At 44.9% G+C, this 24,774-nt stretch overlaps 1 long non-coding RNA gene across 5 annotated transcripts in view; it reads left to right on the forward strand.

Annotated features, from left to right (window-relative positions):
* LOC106731995 (uncharacterized) overlaps positions 1 to 24,774 on the forward strand; it is a 78,960-nt gene that overhangs the window by 34,249 nt on the left and 19,937 nt on the right. The window contains exon 2 of one of the 5 annotated variants that reach the window (XR_012902095.2): positions 12,815 to 12,854. The exons of 3 other annotated variants lie outside the window; for them this stretch is intronic. This is a non-coding gene — a long non-coding RNA (uncharacterized LOC106731995). Of the gene's footprint in view, positions 1 to 12,814; positions 12,855 to 20,356; positions 23,079 to 24,774 lie in introns of those variants that run through there. One more of the 5 variants, XR_012902094.2, reaches the window with a different exon arrangement.

Raw genomic sequence — 24,774 nt, forward strand, 5'->3', positions numbered from 1 at the left:
TTCTATTACAGATAATGCAAAATGTTTACTTTTTAATACTCAGTATTGTCAAACTCTCTAAAGCTTCTGGCAGTTTGATCTGTGGCAATTTTCTGGCCTGCACCTGTTTCAAAACTGAGTCTCATCTCTAGACTACAGAGAACGGTCGAAAGATATGCAAATTCCTTGGGAATTTGCATATCTTCTTCCGATCACGCTTTCAAAAGCAGAGCTTTTGAAAGTGAAAGTAGTTAAGATACAGCTTTTTTGGCGACCCCCCCTTGTCGAAAAGCCGTGTAAACCTACTTTTTTGAAGAAAAGTGGCTTTTAGACAAAGGGGGAGGTTCGCCAAAAACCCCACGTCTTCATTCGCCAAACAAGGTGCTTTTGGAAGTGTGATCGGAAGAAGATATGCAAATTCCACGGGAATTTGCATATCCTCTTTTGGCCATTCCACATAGTCTAGATACGCCCTGAGAGATTTGGGACTAAATAGTGTCTGCCTGCACAGGGGCCAGAACTGCAAAATCTGGATCCTGATTTCAGATTTTCTAAAGTTTGGAGCCTGGATTTCAAAGGCCAGGCAAGAAAGATCTTGGTTTGGATTTAGCAAGACTGAGGTGAGTAATGGGATTTGCATACAGAGTTTTGGGGTTGGATCCCTCTCTACAAAACGACATTACATTTCAATACTATCGATTACTTTAGGCATCTTAGTGAAGGCTACAGCTACAGTGTAGCCTTCTTCTGAAAAAGGTTATGCAAATGAAGCACGGAGTGGAATATCGCCGTGCTTCATTTGCATAATTAATTAGCAGCTGCTTTTGCGCAAAAAGGAGCCATCTACACATTTTTTCAGGAAGAACGGCTTTTACACAAGAGGGGGGTTTTGCGCAAAAAGGAGATGTGTACACAGCTCCTTTTTGCACAAAAGCTTCTTGCACAAAAGCGGCTGCTAATTAATTATGCAAATGAAACGGCGATATTCCCTGCCGTGCTTCATTTGAATAAGCTTTTCTGGAAGAAGGCTACACTGTAGCTGTAGCCAAAGAGAAGTGGCATTCTGCAGGAAATGTAAGAGCTATCATAAAATATGCATGCCTGTCTATGCAAGCACGTACATTCACGGCTCGTGTTAATTGGTGTAGTTGCGTTGATTTCAGTGGATCTGGTCCTAAATATTATGGCTGTTAAACAATTTTAAAAGGTAATAGTAATTAATCACGAGATTTCAAAAATAATCACAATTGAAGTTTTAATCATACTGTTAAGCAATAATACAATACCAGTTTCAATCATAGAATACTAGAACTGGAAGGGATCTTGAGAGGTCATCAAGTCCAGGCCCCTGCTCTGACCAATCACCATCTAGATCATCCATGGTTGATGTCTATCCAACCTGCTCTTAAATATTTCCAGTGGAGATTCCACAACTTCTCTAGGCAATTTATTTCAGTGTGTAACCACCCTGACAGGAAGCTTTTCACAATGTCCAACCCAAACCTTCCTTGCTGCAATTTAAGCCCATTGCTTCTTGTCTTATCCTCAGAGGCCAAGGAGAACAATTTTTCTCCCTCCTCCTTGTAACGCCCTTTTAGATACTTGCAAACTGCTATCATATCCCATCTCAGTCTTCTCTTTTCTAAACTAAAGAGTTCTTTTAGTCTTCCCTTATAGGTCATGTTTTCTAGATCTTAAATTATTTTTGTTTCTCTTCTCTGGACCTTCTCCAATTTCTCCACATCTTTCCTGAAAGGTGGTGCCCAGAACTGGCACAATACTCTAATTGAGACCTATCAGTGCAGAGTAGAGCAGAAAAATTACTTCTCACGTCTTGCTCACAGCATTCCTGCTAATGCATCCCAGAATCATGTTTACTTTTTTTGCAGTGGTGTTGCACTGTTGACTCATGTTTAGGTTGTGGCCCACTATGACCTTTAGGTCTCTTTCTGCAGTACTCCTTGCTAGACAGTCACTTCCCATTCTGTATGTGTGAAACGGCTTGTTCCTTCCTAAGTGGAGCACTTTGCATTTGTCCTTATTAAACTTCATCCTATTTACCTCAGACCATTTATTCAGTATGTCCAGATCATTTTGAATTATGACCCTATCCTTCAAAGCACTTGTAAGCCCTCCCAGCTTCATATCATCTGCAAACTTAATAAGCCAACTCTCTATGCCAATATGTAAATCGTCAATGAAGATATTGAATAGAATCTGTCCCAAAACAGACCCCTGCAGGACTCCACTTGCTATGCCCTTCTAGTGTGACTATGAACCATTAATAACTACTCTCTGAGGGTATGTCTACACTACAGCACTAATTCGAACTAACTTAGTTCAAATTAACTAATTCGAACTAAGCTAATTCGAACTAACGCGTCTAGAACTAAAAACTAATTCGAATTAGCGTTTTGCTAATTCGAACTAGCATGTCCACAGTAAGTGGACCCTGAACCGGGCTTAAGGATGGCCGGAAGCAGTGCCGGCAGGGCATCAGAGGAGGACTTAGAGCGTGGAGATGCTGTCTCAGGCTAGCCGAGGGCTGTGCTTAAAGGGACCCGACCCCCACCCCGGACAGACAGTTCTCAGGGGTGCCCCGCTTGCAAACCAGTCCTGGCTTGGAGTGCCCGGAGTGCCCACACTGGGCAGATCACAGCACTCGGCCATCAGACCGGCTGCACTTGCCACAGGCTGCCATCTGGGGAGAGGGGGCAATTGGGGGGCTGCAGGAGAGCTTCCACCCCCAGAAACCCGCAGAGCCAGCCCAGTCCGCCCATTCGGGGGCTCGTACCCCATTCCTCCCTCACCTCCTTCCACTTACCCTTCCCTAGCCCCTTTTCTTGATGTACAAAATAAAGGACAATTGTGTTCAAAAATGGAATCTGTCTTTATTGAACAAAACTGGGGGAGACTGGGAAAAGGAGGTGGGAGAGGAAGAGAGAGGGTGGGAGAGGGGAGGGCAACTAAAATGATCAGGGGTTGGGAACAGGTCCCATATGAAGAGAGGCTAAAGAGACTGGGACTTTTCAGCTTAGAAAAGAGGAGATGGAGGGGGGACAGAGGTCTCTAAAAGCAGGAGTTGGGTGGAGAGGGTGCATACAGAAAAGTTCTTCATTAGTTCCCATAAAGAAGGACTAGAGGACACCAAAGGAAAGGAATGGGTAGCAGGCTTCAAACTAGTAACAGAAAGTTGTTCTTCACAAAGCAAAGAGTCAACCTGTGGAACTCCTTGCTGCAGGAGGCTGTGAAGGATAGAACTGGAACAGAGTTTAAAGGGACGTAAGATCAAGACATGGATGTTGGGTCCATGGAGTGCTATTAGCCAGGGGGTAGGAGTGGTGTCCCTGCCCAAGGTTTGTGGAAGGCTGGAGAGGGATGGCACGAGACAAATGGCTTGGTCACTGTCTTCGGTCCATCCCCTCCAGGGTCCCTAGGGTTGGCCGCTGTCGGCAGACAGGCTACTGGGCTAGATGGACCTTTGGTCTGACCCAAGACGGCCATTGTAAGCTCAGGGCTCAGGGTCGGGGGTCTCACTGGACCCCCTTGATTTTCATGCCAACCTGCTCCTGGGTGGCCAGGCTGGCAGCTCTCCTGCCCTAGACGGCCACTTTCCTATGCCTAGTGCGGAGATCGTGGACAAAGTCCACGATGTCCTCACTAGCCCAGGCGGGTGCCCGCCTCTTGCAGTCCCGGGCAAGCTTCCGGGAGCCGCCAGCCTGGTCCCGGGAAGAGGGAGAGGGCTGGGGGGCATCGGGTGGCTGGCTCGATCCGTGCCAGGTGCAGGGTCTGCTGGCTGGGTGCTGGCAGGCTTGCACCTGGCACGGGCACCGTAGCCAGCCTGTGCCCCTTTAAGGGGTCCCGGGGCCAGGAGGGGGGCAATAGAGTTTCCCTGGTGTTGGCCAGAGTGGCCACCAGGGAAACCTGGGGAGGGCTAGCCTCCCACTAGTTCGAATTAAGGGGCTACACACCCCTTAATTCGAACTTGCTAGTACGAACTAGGCTTAATCCTCGTAAAATGAGGTTTTCCTAGTTCGAACTAAACGCTCCGCTAGTTCGAATTAAGTTCGAACTAGCGGAGCGCTAGTGTCGCGCCTATGAAAGTTAGTTCGAACTAACATCCGTTAGTTCGAACTAACTCTGTAGTGTAGACATACCCTGAGAACCGTTATCCAGCCCGTTATGCACCTACCTTATAATAGCCTTATAACATCTAGGTTGTATTTCCCTAGTTTATTGATAAGAAGGTCATGCGAGACTGTATCAAATGTAGCATTACAGCACATCTTCTGGTATGGTGGTCAAAGCATGAAGAGGCATATTAATCTTTAGCATATTTGGCATGTATATACATTGCAATGCCAGCTACAGCAGTGCCATGAGAATGCCTGTTCTTACTCTCAAGTGACATTGTAAATTAGAAGTGGGCAGTATTATTTCCCATAAATGTAAACAAACTCAAAATTCTTTGTCTTAGCAATTGGCTGAACAAGTAGTACTGACTAGGTTTGTAGGCGCTAAAATTGTACATTGTTTTGGTTTTGAGTGCAGTTATATTAAAAATTCTACGTTTGTAAGTTGCACTTTCATGATTAAGAAATTATACTATGGTATCTATAAAAGATTAACTGAAAAATACTGTTTCTTGTTTCTTTTCTACAATACAAATATTTGTAATACAAATAATATAAAGTGAGCACTGTACATTTTGTATTCTGTGTAGTAATTTAAAACCACATATTTGAATTTTTTTTAAAAAAAACCCACAAATATTAATATAGATTGAACCTCTCTAGTTCAGCACCCTTGCAACCTAACTGGTGAAGAACCAGAGAATTTTCTGAACCATGGGTAGTTAGTATTGTCTAGCAGCATTACCAACTCTTCTGGGTTCTTAGAAGACATTTAGAGGTAAATTAGAGCCAAATAACAGCACAGAACACTCCCATAAAGTTTGTTTATAGTCACTATTCCTGACTCTCAGGGTATGTCTAGATTACATGCCTCTGCCGACAGAGGCATGTAAAATGGGCTACCAGACATAGTCAATGAAGCCAGGATTTAAATATCCCTGGCTTCTTTAAAATGAAAATGGCCACCACGTTGTGCCAACTCAGCTGATCGTTGGCACAGCACGGCAGTCAAGACTGTTTCATGAGGCATAACGGAGCGGTCGACAAAGGCTTCCCTTGTCGACTGATCCTTGTCTTGACTGCCCTGCTGTTCTGACAATCAGCTGAGTTGGCACAGCGTGGCGGCCGTTTTTATTTTAATGAAGCCGGGGATATTTAAATCCGGGCTTCATTGACTATGTCGGGTAGCCTATTTTACATGCCTCTGTTGGCAGAGGCATGTAATCTAGACATACCCTGAGAATCAGGAATAGTGACTATAAACAAACTTTATGGGACTGTGGGAAACTTGGCCACAGCCATAAGTGGACATCCAGCTAACTAAAATCATGCCATACCACAGATATTGCTGGACAAGAAAGTGCATTGAACAAGAAAGTTCAACCTGTAATGCATTTAAATTGGTTTTCTCTTATTAACTGTGCAATTAAAATTATGTTTAAGCAAAACTTTCTAAATCTAGTTAATTTGTTTTGCATTAATAACTTCAGTTAATGTAAATCAAATAATAGGCCTATTCAATATATGATAATCTAATGCATGTATCTTCCCCCACCCCCATAAAAAGTTTGTTTAAAAACCTTATTCAGCAATCTCCAAAATAATAGTATGAGTAGGAGGGCTCAAACAGTGCTTTAAAAACTATTCAGTTCGATAGTGTGGTCTGGTGTTTATAGCATGGAACAGGGGATCTGGAGCACTTTGAAGCTTAATTTGTTAATGTCTGGTAAAGTATTGTTTTAGGACTTTGGGTGGAAGTTGCTATATAAGTACAAAGTAAATGTTGCAGAGTACAACATGGAATTTTTTTTCTTTATAAGGAGATAAAATAGTTGAGAACTAGAGATGGGCCTGATCTGCAAAATTCAGATCTGGGTTTTGAATATGTGACTTAGGCCCATCTGCCTGTCATTTTAGAAGGAAAAACTGCATGAAGCTTGCCACATGGGTATGCTGAATTCAATCTAACCTGTTCTATAATGGGAAACTAAAGCAATCAAGATTTAGAACGGAACTGACCCTTAAACATAACAGTGTTAGAAGTATTCCTATAATTATAGCCCCTTCCCCTTTTAAGGTATGCTGGAATTAAAGGCAAGTCTCTCTTACTACCACAGTTCAGTAAGTATTCTGCTCAAGGCAGCGCTGAGGTACCTTGTGTAGAGGAGGTTGCACAGAATTCCTGCCTGGCTTTAATGTTCATATCAGTCCATATTTCCATTTCTGAAGCCTCTAATTTGACAAAACCATCATTTTTTAGGTTGCTGGAGAGTAAAGGAATCTGTTGTCCTGTTAAACCTTGTACCAGTGTGTATCACCATGGCATAGAAGGGATTATGTCAATCCTGCTGTTTATGAATGATGGCAGAGACTACACTCAAGATTTGGACACTCCCATTAAGTTCTTGAGCACTGAAGTGACTTGTAACTGGCAGACTCACAGAATATAGCATTGTTAGGCCATATGCAAGTCCTAAGAAGAAAAGTAAAGAAACTGTCAAGGAGAAGCTGTTCTTAATTTGCCTTCTAAACTACAGACTTTTCTAAAGATGCGTAGAATAATTTTTAAAATTAGTTTTAGTTTTATCAATAACCTTTTAGTGCAGCTTATTGAAAAGCCACAGTCTTGAACACTGGTACAAGAAAGAGGTTAATTCTTTACAACATTTTATATTCTGGCAGTTGCCATAAGAATGGATACATATTTCATAGTAACTGTTCTTCTGCCAATTTTTGTCATGAGAACAAGGTCTCAGAATTGTAGTGCCTCTGAATTATAGTAGTAAATGCTTTGACCTTTTGAAATGTCTCCGGCATGATTGGCTGGCTGTCCTACCCTTTTTCCCCCAGAGGTCAGTCAGGTTGTAAATATAGGAGACATGGAATAGCCAGATAATCAAATTGAGCCTCTTTCACTTCAATGCAGTGCAATCATACTGTAGAGAAATTTCATCACCGTTAGAGGACATGTTCGTAATGTCACAGAAATCACTTTGTAATTTCCCACTGAACTCAAAAGGCAATATATGCAATAGCAGAACGACACACCTGGGCTTTGCATTTGAACATGCTAAATAAAAATGTCCTGAGAAGTAATCACACAATCCAAAAGATCTCATTAAGCCTGCTTTGTGATTTAAATGTTTGGGGGGAGGGGGGGGGTATTCAGATTTGGATGCATGGTAAAGTCACAGCTCAAGAAAAATGAATGATGCCTTATCAAAGAGCAGCTCAAATGCTTATACTTACTGTAGCAGCAGAGCTGTAGTACAGTATGTGTGCAGTGCTACAAAAAACGCCGTAACTTTAGCCGTGCATGAGGAGGATATTTGGAAGAAATGTCCTCTGTGCAGAAAATCAAAATCAGGCTCTGGAGGCTGAATCTTGGAAAATATATTACTGAATAACCATAAGCCAGGTACAGGGTTGTAGTTCTGTTAAACTGAGCATACTGTACCGTAAGCAGTGTGGTAGCAGGACATAATTAATATTTACTTATAATCAGTGTCTTTCTGCACCAGCAATCATGGCAGACTAAAACTAAGCAGGGAACCAGGAAACCTGCTGCTTTCAGCTGTCTGGAACAATAATTACACAGTGCCACAGCACCTCTGAGAGTCTGGTACCATTTATCCTCGATGACTTTTCTCATTGGTTACCTGCCACAGAGTAATCCCAAATGCAACCAATCATCAACATCGTTTTCATACAAACAGTGCAAAGAATTACAATGGAAAAGCTATTGCTCTGCCTTTAGAATGCTGGGCTGATGGCTTAATTGAAGTTAAAATAAGCTCCAATCAGAGAGGTAAAAAAACCTAACAGGACTACTTAATCTTATATAAATACAGGAGCAATGCAAGTGCAGGAGGAGTAATAATAACTGACTCCAGTTGGGTTTCTATGAAGAATAATCATTAGCCAGGCACTGAACAAATTGGACTAGAAACAGACTGTTTAGCATTCATGACCTAGTGGCAAAGGCTCTGAATTGGAGGCTGATTTGAATTTTAGAGGAATTGGGGGGGGGGGGGGTAGAGGGAGAGGCTAACCTGTGTCTGCTGCAAAAGCAGCATCATACTAATTTTTCACCTAGATGGTGATGAATAATATAAATAGACTTTTAAACAGTAGCTAGGTCACAGATTATGTCTCATGTAATGGAGCTGTAATTCTGAGGCTGTGCTAGGTGCGCTTCACCCTGAAGCAGTCATGGAAGACTGGGATGTTCTGATCAGTGGCTGTAAGATACTTTAAAAAGCCCAAACTCTTACCACCTATCTATTGCCCTTGCTCCCATTCTACACAAAAAACACACACACAATAATTTAGAAGAAAATTGCAAATAAGCAAAAAGAAAATCCTTTTAGGATACTTTAAAAATAATATATTCTTCAGTTGCTCACATAGCTCACCCTCTCCCTTTTAAGTGCGGAATGTAGAAAACTCATTCTCTTTGGGTATATCTACACTACACAGCTATTTTGGTATACCAGAGGAGTCCCGAAATAGCTGCCCTGTGTCTACACAAGCCACCTGTTATTTCGAAAAATATTTCAAAATAATGGGTGCGTTATTTCACCATCCCAGTAAACCTTGTTGCACGAGGGTTAGGGGGTGGCTCGAAATAGCGCATTATTTTGAAATGTGTTGCCGTGTAGACATGCTAGATTTCAAAATAAGCTATTTCAAAATGGATTTGAAATAAGATACGCAAATTGTGTAGCGCAAATTGTGTAGCGCAAATTGTGTATCTTATTTCAGGTTTAAGGTGCTGTGTAGACACACCCTTCCACACTACTGGAAATGGTAGGGAAAAGCACACACACGCACAGAGGAAGTTAAACTTTTTTATTATTGCAGTTTATATGCCTGAGAATTAAGGGTTTTCTTTAATGCTTAAGCTAAATATTAGGATGGGGTCTCGAAACAATTTCTTGGTGGCCTCAGAGCACAGCCATCTACTCTTGCTGGTGGCCACTATGACAACTTTAGGGAGAAAATAAATATGCACGTATACATGACCAAATGATTGTAATTTATTTATGGAGGGTTGTTTATATTTTTTCCAAATTCAGAAATAACAGCAATAACTCTACAGTTGTGGCTCCTCTTTATTGGACCTAAACAAAATTGAAACAAGAAATTAAGTGCTTTACATGTTCCTATCTTGTGTTTTCTTTTGAGGTTTTGGTATTTTTTTTTTAGAGACTTGTTAGCTAGTACGGCCGCTGTGAAAGGTGCTATTTATTATGTTTGTTCATTTCAACTTTCATAGCATCAGATTTGCTAGCAAGCTGGCAGGGAGTGAAAAGTGATATTAACAAACACAAATATCTCTTTTCAAAGCAGATTTACTCAGCCCAGGTAAGCTGGGGAGCAAATTAAGCCCTGGATGGGAAGGTGGACAGGAAGGGAGCAGGGGCCAACATCAAGGGAGGAGTTTGTGAACCCAGGGCCAGGGAAGCCCCCCAGTGCACATCTGGAGCATGAAGCCATAGTCTGGAGTCTGCCACCTGCCACCCAAAGACCGAAGCCAGAAGCCTGAGCCCCACTGCCCCCAGGAAGGGGGGAACTCCCATCAGCTGCCTGCTCCTCTGGTGTTTCTGGCTTCAGAAGGGGACCAGAAAAAGGGCCTACAATTTCTCTCCCCCCCCCCCCCCACAACCATGACCTAGAAGGCCGTAACCACAATAAAAGCCCCTGGTGGGTGCATGTGGCCACAATGGCTGCATTTGAGAAACGCTGATTTAGAATGTTGTTAGATTGTTTAAGTACCGTGAGAATGTACCGTTTTCTGTGCTTTCTGTATGTATTTCCAGAGCGATGGATTTATTCCATTCCTAGCCATGCTCATCTCAGTAATTCTATGGCTATGTCTACACTGCAGACTTCTTGCGCTAGAACTGTTTTGCGCATGAGTTTTTGCACAAAAGGTCTTGCACAAAAGCACGTCCACACTGCCATGTGCTTTTGCGCAAGAGTGTTCATTGCAGTGTGGACGCTCTCTTGTGCAAGAAAGCTCTGATGGCTATTTTAGCCATAGGGGTTTCTTGCGCAAGAAACTCCTGTTGCCTGTCCGCACTGCCTTCTTGTGCAAGAGCTCTTGCGCAAGAGGGTTTTATTCCTCGTGGGGAGAGGAATAATTCTTGCGCAAGAAGCCCTCTGTTCCCACGCCTTACTCTAAATTTACTTGCGCTAGAATGCACATGCAGTATAGACGCTCTGCAAGTTTTTGTGCAAGAAGCCCACAGTGTAGATGTAGCCACCTGGTAGAGTTAGGACCTAATCTTTGTGTTCTGCAGCTGGGAACTGATAGGGTTAAAACTATAGGTAACTTTAGTGGCGGTATTTTAACAATCTATTTTAAGATCCCTTGTTTTCCTTTATAATGTTGAACTATATATGAAAAAATTATTTGTACAATTAAAAATGTATGGGAGGGATTTTAAGTCATACCGTAAAACAGTGTTATCCATTCTTGGTGTGGTATTTTGTGGTAAGATAATTATATATAGGCTCTGTTAGACATTCTCCCTTATCTGAGCTGGAATTCTTTAGTTAAGATGCAGAGGCAGATAAACTAAGCTATGCATAATACCACTAGTCTCCATGCAGCTCTGTACAGCCAAGATACACCATTGCTCCAGCAGAGTGCCAGAGTCTTCAAAAGAACAGTGAAAAATTATCTGTCTAGACACTGAAAAAGCCTCAGTAACCTCACACACATTTTGTAAGCCCTTAAAGGAGAATAATTACACTGGGAACTGACTGCTTAGCATTAATGAGCTAGCCATGCCCTTGGAAAGAAAGCGGGTAGGATCCTTTTAGAAAGGAGCCTGTGAATGGAAAAATTTCCATAGCCCTCTTTCTATAACAAACAGCAGACTGGAACCTGCCTTCATTTCTGTGATCTGTGCCAGTGAGTCCATACATACCACAGTATCTGGATAACAAATGTACATCTTTCTATCATACATGACTCAGCAGATAATCAGACTTTTACTGGTAGGAAATTTAACATCACATTTAATATTTCACTAATGGCTGAGCTCAATATCAAACCAATTAACCAGCCGGGCCTCAATGTTTCAGGCAGTGCGTTTGGTCTCTTACAACTTTCCACACTAAACATTCATGTCAGGGTAGTACAGTAAACTTCCGATAATCCGGCACCTTTAGGACCCAGGGGGTGCCGGATTATCAGATATGCTGGACTATCAGAAGGGGGGGCTATGAGGGGTCTGCAGTGGGGTGGGAGGGGATGCCGCCCCAGACCCCTCATAGCCCCCCCTTACGATAGTCCAGCTCTGCCCCAGGCATCCCTGATTCAGCTGCTGCTGGTCAGTTTCAGCAGCGGCTGAATCCCGACACCTGGGGCAAAGCAGCTGGGGTGCTGCCGGGTTGGTCCCGCAGCGCCGCCTCTAGGCACTGCAGGACCAACCCGGCAGCACCCCAGCTGCTCTGCCCCAGGGGTCCCCAAGTCAGCCGCTGCTGAAACAGATCAGCGGCTAATTCCAGAAAGCCCAGGGCAGAGCAGCTCTGCCCCGGACTTCCTGGAATCAGCCACTGATCTGTTTCAGCAGTGGCTGAATCGGGGACCCGTGGGGCAGAGCAGCTGGGGTCCTGCCGGGTTGGTCCCGCAGCGCCATCCTTTGGCGCTGCGGGACCAACCCGGCAGCACTCCAGCTGCTCTGCCCCAGGCGTCCCCAAGAGCAGCTCGGGTGCTGCCGGGTTGGTCCCGCAGCCCCGAGGGGCAGCGCTACGGGACCAACCGGGCAGCACCCCAGCTGCTCTGCTCCCTGCTTCCCCGATTCAGCTGCTGGTCAGTTTCAGCAGCAGCTGAATGGGGGAAGCCTGTCCAGCTGCCCCAGCACTTCCGGGTTCCTGATGGTGTCGGACCATCAGGAGTCCCGGAGCATTGGATGCCGGACTAATGGAGTTTTACTGTAGTGACAAATCTAGTTGCTCTCTTAGGTCAGTGTGGTCTCTCTATAGTTGACAGCCACATGGATGGGACAATGAGCCTGCTACTCTCTCTAGCATAGATTTGAGCAGGGCAGGCTCAGAAAACTCTTAGGGCATGTCTACACTAGGAAATTATTTCAAAATAACTAAATTTGACCTAATAACTCCCGATTTTACAAAATTAGTTCAAGGCAGGCTCTGTTAGTGTAGACATGCTACCTCAACTTAGAGCCCCAGGAAGCACTGGGGAGTAATTAGTTTGAATTACTCTGGGGAGTTATTCTGAAATAGCTGCACCACTGCATCCACACTACTGCTATTTCTAAATAACTATTTTGAAATTAGTGTTATTCCCCAAGGAAGGCAGGAGTACAGATTTCAAAATAAGCAGCCCCTTATTTTGAAATAGCAGGCTTGGTAGTGTGCACGCTCCACTTACAAATTTAGCTTCAGGGGAGTTATTTTGAAATAATGCCCTAGTGTAGACCAGGGCTTATTGTTGCTGCTTCTGTATAATAGCTGTGCTATAGATAAAGAGTTTTAGTCTGTCAGTGTAAATGTTCAAGAGTAGCTTGAACGTTTATCTCTTTGTTCAACAGAGTTTGGTCCAGTAAAAGATAATGGCTCACCAACCCAGGGTTTCTCGAATATAATATGGGTAGATTCACTTGGGCCTTGTAACAGTCCATGTTGCTTCCTGAATTTGATCTTTTCCCTCTCATTCTGTTTTGCAGAAGTTTGAAGGAAGGAAAGATTTCCTCTTGTTGTAGTCGTGTAAGTGGGCTGAGCATGCTATTTCAGTTTGCAGAGGAGTTGAAGAGGCCGCATTTGACTCATGATGGGCAAACCACCTAATTACAAAGCTGGTGTTGTGAAATGCACATTTGTCCAGTGTTGCAAAGATCATTTGTGACTCATTTGTTAGATAGTTGCGGTGCCTGAGCAGTGAATCCATTCCACAGACAGTGTATTAGAGGGGTAAGAGAATAAGATTGGAGGGAAGGGGACTCTTCAGTGTACCTTAACCATGTTGCTGGGAGAACCAATGGGGATATACTGGAATTATGTTTTAGCCGTGGCTGCCTTATAATAAGCAAGACAAGGAGGGTGAGGTAATATATTTTATTGGATCAACTTCTGTAAGTAAGAGAGAGCAGCTTTCAAGCTTACACACAACTCCTCTCAGGTAATAAACTAACGTTCCATGAGCCATTTTATGAGGTATGTGGTGGTGCAGAGACTTGTATTTTCATTTGTTTGTGTGTACTCCAACTGCTCTGCACTCTGTCAGCTGTGTTGCCAGGGCAGAAATTACTTGCAGCAGGTTGTGACTGCTCATGCTAGGGATGTAATAGTGCAGTTGATTAACATATTAATGAGGGCTGTCAATTCGCATGTGTTGATGCCTGTGATTAACGCAGGGCAGGATTAGTGCGTTAATTTTTTTAACGCATTAATTGCTGGCGTTAATGCTGCACTGTCCCTTTGAAGTGCCACTTCTGCACTTCAAAGGGGCAGCGCAATGTGGAGCCCAGGATCAGCTGGGGAGTCCCCAATTAACCCCAGGTTCCACTGCCCCTTTGAAATGCAAGGAGGCGGCATTTCAAAGGGGCAGCCGCTGCACAGCTGAGCAAGGATCAACTGTGCAGCAGCTACCCCTTTGAAACACCACCTCCTTGCATTTCAAAGGGGCAGTAGTGGAGCCCGGGGTCAGCTGGGGACTCCCCAGCTGATCCAAGGCGCCGTATGGTATTTCCCCAGAAATACCACATTTTAAAGGGGCAGCCGCCCCACAGGGGAGCCGCCCTCTCTGGCATTTCAAAGAGGCAGCTGCTGTGGAGTCCAGGGTCAGCTGAGGAATGCCCAGTTGATCCCGAGCGCCCCACAGCATTTTCCCAATTACCGGGATCAGCTGGGGATTCTCCAGCTGACCCTGGGTTCCGCTGAAATGCCGCGCAGAATGCTTTGCGTTGCCCCTTGGAAATGCCGCCTCAGCGCTTCAAAGGGGCAGTGCTTCAAGGAACTCAAGATCAGCTGGGGACTCCAGCTGACCCCGGACTTTGCCTTGCGCTGCCCCTTGGAAATACTGCCCTGGTGCTTGAAAGGGGCAGTGCTGCATAGAGCTTGAGGTCAGCTGGGGACTCCAGCTGACTCTGGGCTCCATGCAGCACTGCCCCATTGAAATGCCACTGCAGCGTTTCAGAAGGGAGGTGCACAGGATTAATCACACAGTTAATTGTCATTAAATTTTTTAATTGCTTGACAGCCCTACTATTAACTGATAAGCAAAAGCTTATAGGTTAATGCTGTAGCTTAGCATGGGGCGAGAGGCAGCCAGTCCATGAGGGGAGCTGAGTTTTAAACTGGTTCCCGTTGCAGACCAGATCTCGCCTGGCAACCTGCGCTGCTGCCTCTGATACAGAGGCAGTGGTGCAGAGTGGCAGTGGGCTCCTCGGGAGTGTGGCTGGAGCATGCTGCCTGCTGGCCTTACCCCCGGGTGCTATAGAATAGTCAAGTAATTGATAAGAATTCACAAAGTTAGATGACTATTCAGTGAACCGATATTTAACATCCCTAGCTCACGCTGTGGGGAAGAACATCTGCACCCAAAGGGATCACAGATCCCTCCTTTCTGAGATGAGTTTTGTGAGCTGTGCAAGGGGAGGGGCACATTAATTTTCTCTTGACAAGGGGACTTGTAGTGGGCTCAGAAAGGGTTGGCTGAAAGTCAGAATTTCTGTTGCATATGCAACATTCTGGGGGCGGGGGACCTTCCAATTCAGCACAAAAAGTGTAAATTTCATCATTTCCCTTGGCAAGGAGACCTGAATGTTTCACTTCATCATTCTCTATTTTTTTTAACTTTCTATATGCAATTGTTGTTGAGAAACCCAACTCTGAGGCTCCCAGCTCAGCTGTGACTCCCAGCTTTCCATCAAGTGGCCAGTGGGGAACTGGAAGCTTAGAAGAGGTTCATGACAGAGCTGGGAGCCCTGGGGACTCCCTCCTCCCACAACCACTCTAAGCTATTTGCAAGGCAGGATTGGCCTGGAGTCTCAGGCCTGGAAGTGCTGCCTTCCCATCAGCATTCTGGAAAGATCACTAGTATGTAATTATTAAAAATACATGTAAACTACACACAGTCATGTGGGAAATAAAGACAGGTGAACCTATAGAAGTTTAACTGAAAGAGAACTTTTTTCAAAAGATGGTATCCTAATTACCATAAATTAGCAAATATAACCCGTGTCCATGTATAACATGCACTCGTGTATTACCTGTGGTTTTTCTATTATGTATAAAAAAAATATTAGATTACTCACGGACGTATATACCCCACAGAGACTTCGGCTGCCTTCATAAAAGGTGGTCTTTGATGCTGCGGTGGGAGATGTGGTGGCAGTGGAAGCGTTGCTGCTTGGGCTGGTTTAGCAGCCTTGGGCATTTGAGCAGCAGTGCCGAGGTGAGGAAGTAGCTGCCTAGAGTAAAGAGCAGACACAAGGCGATGGCCATCCTGCTGCCAGCGAGCTGGCTGGCCTGTAGGAGGGGAGCCACGCTTGCACCTAGGCCCACCTCGCGCAGCCACAGCCAGGCATCACCAACCCTCCTCCTAGTAGGGGGAACGGAGAGTACAGCGCAGGCGCGCTGGAAGCTCATCAGGCCCTCCCTGCCCCCCTGCAGCGGAGCTGACTCACTTCTAATGGGGGGTGGGCAGAGCCTCTATGGGGAACTGATGCTCCGAGGGCGACTCCAAGGAATAAAAATCAATTTGTATAAGATGCGGGCATATATACCCCACGGGGAGGGGAGGTTGGGTTTGTAAAAACATGTATAACCCGTGGGTTATATTAGCTAATTTACGGTAATTCCACCTATTCCATAATGGTCCTAAGTATTAGAGGAAAGAGGGAGACTATAGGTATATGAATATGTATTTTAGAAAGGTTTTTAAGCACAGGAGATTTATATAATAAGATAACTATAAACATAATTTGGCTACTATTTGATATCTAAGACATGCGGCTTATGGGGGTAGAACAGGGTAAATTTTTGTTGGTTTCTGTTGGCACTGCTAATATCTGTGGTCTTCACTACTACAGTTACCTGCAGTATCTTCCCATATAGGTATCTTCCCATGTTTAATGGTGCCCAAGTATCTCATATGTCAAGTTCTAGCTACTGTTACCAGATAATTAAAGGTTGTGTTTAACTGGCAGTGCCTCATGCGCTTCCAGAAGGTCAAGTGTACTTTCACTTAGAACATTGAACAACTGAACATCCAGAATTAAGATACAATCAGTCCCATCCCACTCCCACCCTGACAGACAGCTTAGCCCCCAGATGATAGAGAGCATGGGGGGATGCAGCACACAGACACAGCAGAAGTGTCAGATCAGATCCTTTCCAAAGCAAAAGTGTATTTCACTGATACTACAGAAATCACCCCAGAATTAATAGCCTGCTATTACCACCCCTACACTGTTGTTCTATGGGTTCCATTAGCACTTCCCCTAGTGTTGTGGAGCACTGTTGTGTATGCTACCAACAAGAGCTTGCTGGGAATTTTCTGATGGATTTTAATTAGAAAATGCTGACTTGTCAAGACTGAAATATTTTGTGAAAATATATCTGCTTTAATGAATTTAGTGAAACACCTACACCCTGTGCATCCTCCCTCTTTCCTCTAATACTTGTAATACTATTATGAAATAGGTGGAATTAATCATCAAACTGTCTGTTGAGAAAAGAAAGTTCTTTGTCCTTTAAACTTCAACTGGTTAATCTGTCTTTAAACTACATACACCTATGTGGGAAATAAATTTTGTTTTTATAATTCAACACTAGTGATCTTTCTGGAATGATATGTGTGTTCTCTTTCTCTCTCTCGACCTGAGGTGATGCAGAATGCCATCGTGTACTGAGGGAAGTGCAACCCATAGAGGGAGTTGGGATTACAAAAGTAGTGTTCAAAATGTGTTGCTTATATTCTTGGTTGAGGCTGGTGACCCATCTTGCCTCCTTATTACATTTCTAATCTGCAGCAGTGTTTCATGTGGAGTTTTAATTTTACCTAGTGGTGCTGCTGCTTTTTTTGCTTTGAGGAATATTCTTTTATACCTGGTATTCAGCATTTTAAAGAGAGAGAGGATTTTGTAGGTTTTGTTATTTCAGGCCATGGTTGCTAGAGAGCAATTTTAAACACATTTGCCCTAAGATCTTAACTCAAGATAACTAGTCAGGTCATGGCTGTATAAACAAGTACTGCCACTTCTACCACTCACACTGCCAAAGTTAAGTGTATTACTAGAGTGAATAGTCTGGTGGCAGGGTTACTTAATTACATTTGTCCTTTCGGAGACGCAAATGAAAATGTAATGACAGGTCACAGGAGAAGCATTTCTGGCTGCTGTGAAGCATGAGTAAGAAACACAAGCCAGCGTCCCAACACAAGGCATGATGCCAAATTCATTCATATTTTTTTTAAGGCCAGAGGGAACAGCTATGATTATCATGTCTGACCTGCTATATTGCACAAGCTGCAAAGCCTCCCCTACTATATTACAAGCAGGCTGAAGGGGAATCGCTTTATGAACAAAGGGAAAAATCCGTAATCTGCACCTCCCTTAACTACACCATTGGTATTACATTACAGTAACACTGCCATAGTGCAGTAAAGTGTTGATGCTGGCAAAATGGAGTCTGCTTTTACAGCATAGTGGAAGTAAATGCACACAACCCAGAGAACTGAGGAAGGGCAAACAGTCACCTATCTCTAAAAAGGAGAACAGAGGCCCTGAGAAGTTATAGGCTAAGCAAATCTAACTTCAGTACTTGGAAAGACATTGGGACAAATGATTAAGCAATACGTTTGCAGACGCTAATATGGTGGTAACAGCCATCCCAACCTAATTTCCTTCTTTGACACACTTACTGGCCTGTTGACTGGGGGAGAAGATGTAGATGTTACGGATGTTAAACATAGGCGTGCGCAGGACATTTCATTAGGGTGTGCACCCAAATAATTTTTTAAAAATGTACTTTGACCTCCATTAGCCACACCCCTGACCCTGTTAACCACGCCCCTTGGCCCCCATTGGTCATGCCTCTGGAGGTAATACTCTTCTGGCAAGATGGACACATGACCAGAAGTAAAAGGTGTCATGTGACCCCCCCCAAGGACTTTTCCCACCATCCTCCTACCACTAGGGATTAGTTTGCCCCCCCCCCCCGAAAATCCCCTCTTGCAACTATTCTGTAGTTGCATTACCCCGATGTGTGTGACATTAACTCGGGGGTGGAGGGACTGGGGGAAGCGTTCCCTCTCAGAGTTTCCTCCCATGAGCAGAATGAACCAGTACTGAGTTCATGTGGCTTGTTTGCCTGTGCCACTCTGGCACCCAAGTTATTAATAAATATCTCATAAACCTCTACCTTTTCCCTCTGCTGCCATGTCTCCTCCCCTTACTCCATCAGCTCCCCGGGTGCCTGCTGCCCCCCAACCCCTCACCCTCTTCTGCTGTCCTGACTCCTGCCCTTCTCATTGTCCTCAAGCCTCCTGCGACCTGCCCTCCTCCACCAGCCCTTCACTCCCCCTGTACCCACTCCTCCAGTAGCCCCACTCTGATCATGTGAGCTACCCCTCCTCATCCTCTCTCCTAACACCTCCCTCTACACACCTGCCCTGCCTCTCTTCTCTGGTGCTGGTCCCTCCCCTGCAGGTGGTGTGCCCTTCTGCTTCACCCCAGAATCCTCTGGCACCTGCACCTTCCCTTACCCCTGCACCCTCCTGGTGCCTCCCCCTTCCCTCACTGCCCTTTCCCCCTTTGCCCTCTTTCCCCCTGATGCTGGGCGGGGGCGTCCCCGGGGAGCCTCGGGGGGGGGGGCTGCGCGGTGCTGTCGGGTGCATAAGGGGTGGTGCTGCCGGGTCCGGGGCGCAAAAATGGCTCAGGCTGGCCAGCCAACGTTTGTAGTCAGGCCCCAGCTGCTTCTGGAGCTGGGCCATGCGGTTTGAAAGTCCCGGGCCGTGATGTCACGCCACGCCCGGGCGTCTCCCCTCTCACCTCCTGTGCGGCATTTGAGCACACCATGCATGCGCTCTCTCTGCCCCACAGTGCCCTGTTGATGGCCACAGGGAATTTAAAGTGAGGGTCTGTGGCGCCCTGTCACAAATCCCTCTCCTCCTCCAGCAGCCACTAGCCGGCCCGAGACATTAGGGTGTGCCTGGGCACACCCGGCACACCCCGTGCGCACACCTATGATGTTAAATAGTGATTAATTGACTAATTGAATAGTTGATGCATTTTGCATCGATTAGTCGATAGGGTGATTCCACCTTTGAAGTGTAACATCAGCCATAGGGCTGTTGCTATACTTCAAAGGCAAAAATGCCATTTGGACTCCAGCTTGGACTCCAGCTGATCCAGGGCTCCATATGGTGCTGCCACTTTGTGAGGAGCCTGACACTGGGCTCCCTGTGGCGTTTCAAAGCAGCAGCACTGCATGCAGCTTGGGGGGTATCGAAGGAGTCCCCAGCTGATCCCAGGCTCCATGCGGTGCTCCCGCTTTGAAACACCTGGAGGAGCCTGACACCAGGCTCTCTGTGGCTTTTCAAAGCGGAAGCACCGCATGGACCCCACAGTCTGGCCCCAGGTTTCAAGCTGCGCTGCTGCTTTGAAATACCTACTCCTCTCCCTCCCTCCCCCTCCCCTCCACTGCCTCTTTCTGTTGCTGCCCTTATCAGGTGGGGAAGCGACTAGTCGACTAGCATGTCGACTATCCGATAAGCATTTGCTCATAGAATCATAGTATCATAGGACTGGAAGGGACCTCAATAGGTCATCGAGTCCAGCCCCCCGCCCTCAAGGCAGGACCAAGCTCCGTCTACACCATCCCTGACAGATGTCTATCTAACCTGTTCTTAAATATCTCCAGAGAGGGAGATTCCACCACCTCCCTTGGCAATTTATTCCAATATTTGACCACCCTGACAGTTAGGAATTTTTTCCTAATGTCCAATCTAAACCTCCCCTGCTGCACTTTAAGCCCATTACTCCTTGTCCTGTCCTCAGAAACCAAGAGGAACAAATTTTCTCCTTCCTCCTTGTGACACCCTTTTAGATATTTGAAAACCGCTATCATGTCCCCCCTTAATCTTCTTTTTTCCAAACTAAACAAGCCCAGTTCACGAAGCCTGGCTTCATAGGTCATGTTCTCTAGACCTTTAATCATTCTTGTCGCTCTTCTCTGTACCCTTTCCAATTTCTCCACATCTTTCTTGAAATGTGGCGCCCAGAACTGGACACAGTACTCCAGCTGAGGCCTAACTAGTGCAGAGTAGAGCGGCAGAATGACTTCATGAGTTTTGCTTACAACACACCTGTTGATACAACCTAGAATCATATTTGCTTTTTTTGCAACAGCATCACACTGTTGACTCATATTCAACTTGTGGTCCACTATGACCCCTAGATCCCTTTCCGCCATGCTCCTTCCTAGATAGTCGCTTCCCATCTTGTATGTATGGAACTGATTGTTCCTTCCTAAGTGGAGCACTTTGCATTTCTCTTTATTAAACCTCATCCTGTTTACCTCTGACCATTTCTCTAACTTGCTAAGGTCATTTTGAATTATGTCCCTATCCTCCAAAGAAGTCGCAACCCCACACAGTTTGGTATCATCTGCAAACTTAATAAGCGTACTCTCTATCCCAATATCTAAGTCATTGTTGAAGATATTGAACAGTACGGGTCCCAAAACAGACCCTTGAGGAACTCCACTTGTTATCCCTTTCCAGCAGGATTTAGAACCGTTAACAACAACTCTCTGACTACGGTTATCCAGCCAATTATGCACCCACCTTATCGTGGCCCTATCTAAGTTATATTTGCCTAGTTTATCAATAAGAATATCATGCGAGACCGTATCAAATGCCTTACTAAAGTCTAGGTATATGACATCCACCGCTTCTCCCTTATCCTCAAGGCTCGTTATCTTATCAAAGAAAGCTATCAGATTAGTTTGGCATGACTTGTTCTTCACAAACCCATGCTGGCTATTCCCTATCACTTTATTACCTTCCAAGTGTTTGCATATGATTTCCTTAATTACCTGCTCCATTATCTTCCCTGGGACAGACGTTAAACTGACCGGTCTGTAGTTTCCTGGGTTGTTCTTATTCCCCTTTTTATAGATGGGCACAATATTTGCCCTTTTCCAGTCTTCTGGAATCTCCCCTGTCTGCCATGATTTTTCAAAGATCATAGCTAAAGGCTCAGATACCTCCTCTATCAGCTCCTTGAGTATCCTGGGATGCATTTCATCAGGACCTGGTGACTTGCTGACATCTCACTTTCCTAAGTGATTTTTAACTTGTTCTTTGTGTATCCTATCTTCTAAACTTACCCTCTCTCTGCTTGTATTCACTACGTTAGGCACACCTCCAGACTTCTCGGTGAAGACCGAAACAAAGAAGTCATTGAGCATCTCCGCCATTTCCAAGTTTCCTGTTACTGCTTCTCCCTCCTCACTAAGCAGTGGGCCTACCCTGTCCTTGGTCTTCCTCTTGCTTTTAATGTATTTATAAAAGGTCTTCTTGTTTCCCTTTATGCCTGTAGCTAGTTTGATCTCATTTTGTGCCTTTGCCTTTCTAATCTTGCCCCTGCATTCCCGTGTTGCTTGCCTATATTCATCCTTTGTTAGTTGTCCTAGTTTCCATTTTTTATATGACTCCTTTTTTATTTTGAGATCGTGCAAGATCTCCTTGTTAAGCCAAGCTGGTCTTTTGCCATATTTTCTATCTTTCCTACACAGCGGAATTGTTTGCTTTTGGGCCCTTAACAACGTCCCTTTGAAATACTTCCAACTCTCCTCAGTTGTTTTTCCCTTCAGTCTTGCTTCCCAGGGGACCTTACCTACAAGTTCTCTGAGCTTATCAAAATCTGCCTTCCTGAAATCCATTACCTCAATTGTGCTGGTCTCCCTTCTACCTTTCCTTAAGATCATGAACTTTATTATTTCGTGATCACTGTCCCCTATACTGTCTTCCACTTTCAAGTTCTCAACTAGTTCCTCCCTATTTGTTAAAACCAAATCCAGAACAGCTTCTCCTCTGGTAGCTTTTTCAACCTTCTGAAACAGAAAGTTGTCTCCAATGCAGTCCAGAAACTTATTGGATAGCCTGTGCCTCGCTGTGTTAGTTTCCCAACATATGTCTGGATAGTTGAAGTCCCCCTTCACCACCAAACCTTGGGCTTTAGATAGTTTTGTTAATTGTTTAAAAAAGGCCTCATCCACCTCTTCCACCTGGCTAGGTGGCCTGTAGTAGACTCCTAGCATGATATCACCCTCATTTTTTACCCCTTTTAGCTTAACCCAGAGACTCTCTACACAGCTATCTCCTACGTTCATCTCCACTTCAGTCCAAGTGTGTACATTTTTAATATACAAGGCAACCCCTCCTCCCTTTTTTCCCTGTCTGTCCTTCCTGAGCAAGTCGTACCCTTCCATACCAACATTCCAATCATGCGTCCCATCCCACCAGGTTTCTGTAATACCAATGATATCGGATAGTCCTTCACATACCTAGTAGGTGTGATACATCATGATTGTTTTAAAGGTTTTGATATATGACATTCTCATAAGGAAACTAGGGAAATGTGGTTTAGATATAAATTACTGTAGTCCCCTTACTAAAGGGACCTCTGTTTTTTCTGGAAAGACCCTGTGTGCTGCAATCCAGACTACAATTCCCATGAGCCCTTGGGAAAAATAGGAAGGAAGGACTCTTGGGGAGAGAGGACTCTCTCTCCATATGCATGCAGAAAAGAGGTCTAGCAGTCTGGGACTCTGCCTTGGAGTTTGGAACCGAAGGGGAGCCAGGCTGCTTCTAAGGAGATTGATCCAGTCCAGGGGCTGTTGGAGTGCAGCTACAGACCGGGACTAGATGCCTGTTGGAACTGGGATTTAGCAGGCTGCTTTCGATAGGCACAGCCTGAGGCAGTAAGTTTTGGGCCTTGTTGGGAAAGTGCTGCCTGGGACAGAGCTGCTGTCTAGCTTGGACCGAATCTCCACTACAGCCGCAGTTCATGAGCGTGCCAACGCAAGCAAGAGTCTGGGACTGTGAGTCTAGGGGTGTGCACGCTCTGGGGTGGGATCACTGTTGTCAGTACAAATGTTAGCTATATAAGCTTCAATTATTGTTGTGTTTTGTTAATGCTATTCATTGCTAATCTGTTAATCCCTGTTTAAGTTAAGTAAAGATTGTTTATTTTAAAGTAATCTATTAGATGTATATGATTTGTAGTTGTTGTATTGGAATTAGATCCATATTATAGCTGGAAGGAGTATATTCCTGGCAGCTCTCAAAGCACACCAGTAAGTGTGTACAAGGCCTGCCAGGTGGAGGCACTGCCCTTGTACATTCATTATGAGCAAGGGACTGCAGCAAGGAGGTGGATAGGGCTTTCCCCAACTAAACACCATCACCACTGGGATGCACAGGATCTCCTTTTGGGTTAAAACCATCAGGCGCCCAGGCACACCTGTGAGTGTGATCTGCTCCTGAGTAACCTGGAGAGGAAAAAGGGGGTTACATTACTATAAAGTGGGTACACAGCTAAGTAAAAGACAGTACTCAAAGACTAGTTTCAATGGCTCGCTTTCAAACAAGAAAGGTGCATCTAGTGGAGTCCTGCAGGGTAGGCTTGACACTGGTGCTGGTCAATATTTTCATTAATGACTTGTGTAAAGGAATGGCGTGTATGCTTAGGAGATGTGTAGCTGGTGCTAAGTTGGGAGAAGTTGCTAGCACTTTGGAGGGCAGGATTAAAATTCAAAATGATGGTGACAAAATGCAGAATTGATCTGAGATCAATAACGACTTAGGAAGGAAAACTCAGTCACAACTACAAAATGGGGAATAACTGGGTAGGCATCTGGGCTGCTGAAATTATAGCAGACCACCAATCATAGTCAATAATATGATACATTTGGAAAAAGAAGCCAGTTGCATTCTGAGCTATGTTAATAGGAGTTGAATGTAAGATATGGGAAGGAATTGTCCTACTTTGCATTAGTGAGGACACAACTGGCATACTGTGACCAAATTTTTTCTAGGAAAGGTGGATAAACTGGAGACAGGAGAACAAAAATGATGAAAGGTTTAGAAAACCTGACCTCTGTGGAAAGGTTTAAAAAAAAACCTTAAGCTTGAAAAGATGAGTGAGGTGGGAACCTGGTAAGGGCTGTTATAAAGAGGACTGATCAGTTCTTCTCAGTGCCCACTGAAGGTAAGATAAGAAGCTTATTCTATAGCCGAGGAGATTCAGGGTAGATGTTAGAAAGTTTTTTTCCCTAACTACAAGAATTGTAATTAGGTGTTCAAATGAGGTTGTAGCATCCCCATCATTGGAGGTTTCACAAACAGTTTGAAGAAAATGCTGCAGTGATGGCACTGGTTTGCTTGATCCTGCCTCAGCCCAGAGAATATGATTACAAGAAGCCTTCCTGGAGGTTTCTGTGACTCTAGGCTTGTTCCTTCTATGAAGCCTATTTTAGAGATCCAAAGAAAGCTCAGAGCACAGGAGAAATGTGTGGGAGTACAAGGGGTCACATGACCCCCCAAATGCAGTGGGCAGGAAAGGCTTTGGGGCCAGAGTCCCTGGGCATCTGGAGGGGAAAAGCAGGGATGCCTGGC

The sequence above is a fragment of the Pelodiscus sinensis genome, chromosome 2 (genome assembly GCF_052426305.1).
Source record: "Pelodiscus sinensis isolate ZL-2025 chromosome 2, ASM5242630v1, whole genome shotgun sequence".
Classification (NCBI taxonomy): Eukaryota; Metazoa; Chordata; order Testudines; family Trionychidae; genus Pelodiscus; species Pelodiscus sinensis.